Below are 2,571 nucleotides of genomic sequence, written 5' to 3' on the forward strand. Positions count from 1 at the left end.
CTCCATACACAAAACCGCCTAAAAAGTTTTGGTTTTGCAAAATTTTGAAAAGTGCGTCAAAAAAATTTTTTCAAAAAGTACCAAATCGTGATCAGAACTCACTATAGACCATAAAAAGTGAAATCCGATGGTCATTTGCAACACTTGGTCAATCGAGAAAAATTTCACTTTTTTACTAGAGTCGGGTACCCTGAACGAAAAATCGCTCAAGTGATGGTTTTTGGCCAATAACTCGAATACTAGACGTCGGAGGGGGGTGCCGTAGAACAATTTTTTGTAGCCCTTGAAATTACCTTTCGAATGATATATAGTGGTTTTTTGGTCAAACAGTGACCCCGAGACTAGTAACCCTCCATACACAAAACCGCCTACAAAAACTTTGTTTTGAAAAATTTTGAAAAGTTCAAAAAAATTTTTTTTTCAAAAACTACTAAAACGTGATAAGAACTTACTATAGACCATGAAAAGTGATATCCGATGATAATTTGCAAAAGTTGGTAACTAGTAAAAAATTTCACTTTTTTACTAGAGTCGGTGCAACGAGAAAAAAAAAGTCCGTGATGGAGAAAAATGGCACGTTTTCCACGCCTGTACGCTTTCGTTTTCTATATAGGGGGTAGGTGAGCCAGAAGCATGAATTTGACTGAGTACGTATCTTTATGAATTGGGCCCTTCTAAATCGATTGAGACTACCCCCAGGACGATCGGACGACTGCTTCTGGCTCAAAATGTGGTTTTTAGATTTTGATCGTCAATTATGAGAGAAAAAATCGATTAGAAGTAAAGATACGAAATGCTTGGTCTAAGTTGGGAAACGACTTCGGATATTTGTTGGACGTTGTCGTAGAAGGTCCGAGGACCAAGGAAAAGTGATTTCCAAGTGGATTTATGCACTATTAGTCGATGGTAAGATGTGAAATTAGTAGAACTTACCATACAGTTTGCGAAGTTGAAGCAATCGGTTGGTGAATATGGTACTGTCTGTCCAATTTGGTGGTTCGGAATGAGTGAAACGATGTTGATGATGGATAGACGTTCCGATTGCCCCCGATCGGGGAACATATAGTGGTCTTTAAGGTCCAAGTACCTATGTTTTGGTAAGCAGAACTGAGAGTTAAAGGATGAAAGTCGGCCATTCCTAATATCATCCTATCGGTGGTTCGCGAGTTGTTTGAGGACCGGAGCAGCTCGCGATGAAACGGTCCTAGGGTATTGGTTATCCATCCAAGGAAGAGTAAATGCGATCCTAGATGTGTGTCGTTGGCCGTTCTACCGGTATCGCCTATCGATGAGATATCGACGGGCATGCCTTACTCGAAAGTTGAATTCTAGGATCGATGGTCAAACAGACCTATGAGCGATAAACCAAACTGAACACGTATTGATGTCGGCTTTTCCTATCATTTGATGCCGCAGGTTGTTTAGGGACCGGAGCAACTTGCGGCCGAGACGGTCCCCGGGGGTTTCTTTCTCCAAGGAGTGGAAACTATTAAGCAAGAGTTGTAGCAAGATACGATCCTCTGATGTGTCGTTGGCCGTTCATGCGGTATCGCCTGTCGATGAGATATCGATGGGCATGCCTTACTCTACCGACCTTCTAATTGAGAGTATTAATCAGGGATCGATGGTCAAACAAGACCAATGAGCGATAAACCAAACTGAACACGTATTGATGTCGGCTTTTCCTATCATTTGATGCCGCAGGTTGTTTAGGGACCGGAGCAGCTTGCGGCCGAGACGGTCCCCGGGGGTTTCTTTCTCCAAGGAGAAGAAACGATTAAGCAAAAGTTGTAGCAAGATACGATCCTCTGATGTGTCGTTGGCCGTTCAAGCGGTATCGCCTGTCGATGAGATATCGATGGGCATGCCTTACTCTCCCGACTGGATTACTGAGAGTTTAATCAGGGATCGATGGTCAAACAGACCAATGAGCGATAAACCAAACTGAACACATATTGATGTCGGCATTTCCTATCATTTGTCGCAGGTTGTTTAGGGACCGGAGCAGCTTGCGACCGAGACGGTCCCCGGGGGTTTCTTTCTCTAAGGAGTGGAAACGATTAAGCAAAAGTCGTAGCAATAATCGATCACCTGATGTGTCGTTGGCCGTTCTTGCGGTATCGCCTGTCGATGAGATATCGATGGGCATGCCTTACTCTCCTGACTGTTTAATTGAGAGTTATAATCAGGGATCGATGGTCAAAAAGACCTATGAGCGATAAACCAAACTGAACACGTATTGATGTCGGCATTTCCTATCATTTGTCGCAGGTTGTTTGGGGACCGGAGCAGCTTGCGACCGAGACGGTCCCTTCCCGAAAGATGGTGAACCGAGTCGTCTGGCGTAAAAACCGGACGACTCGAAAGGGCTTGACCCTTTCAAGTGAGCGATAATCACATTCTACGCTCAGTTCGACAGCTACAAGGCAATCACTCGCTATGTTCAGAGCTAATACATGCAACATGCCGGCATTGTTTCCACCGACGCATGGATTCAAGACTGGTGCACTTATTAGTTAAACCGTTCGCCTCCGGGTGTTTCGAGTTCAAGTCTGGATGAGGATTGATCTT

This window comes from Anopheles funestus, assembly GCF_943734845.2.
Source record: "Anopheles funestus chromosome X unlocalized genomic scaffold, idAnoFuneDA-416_04 X_unloc_129, whole genome shotgun sequence".
Classification (NCBI taxonomy): Eukaryota; Metazoa; Arthropoda; class Insecta; order Diptera; family Culicidae; genus Anopheles; species Anopheles funestus.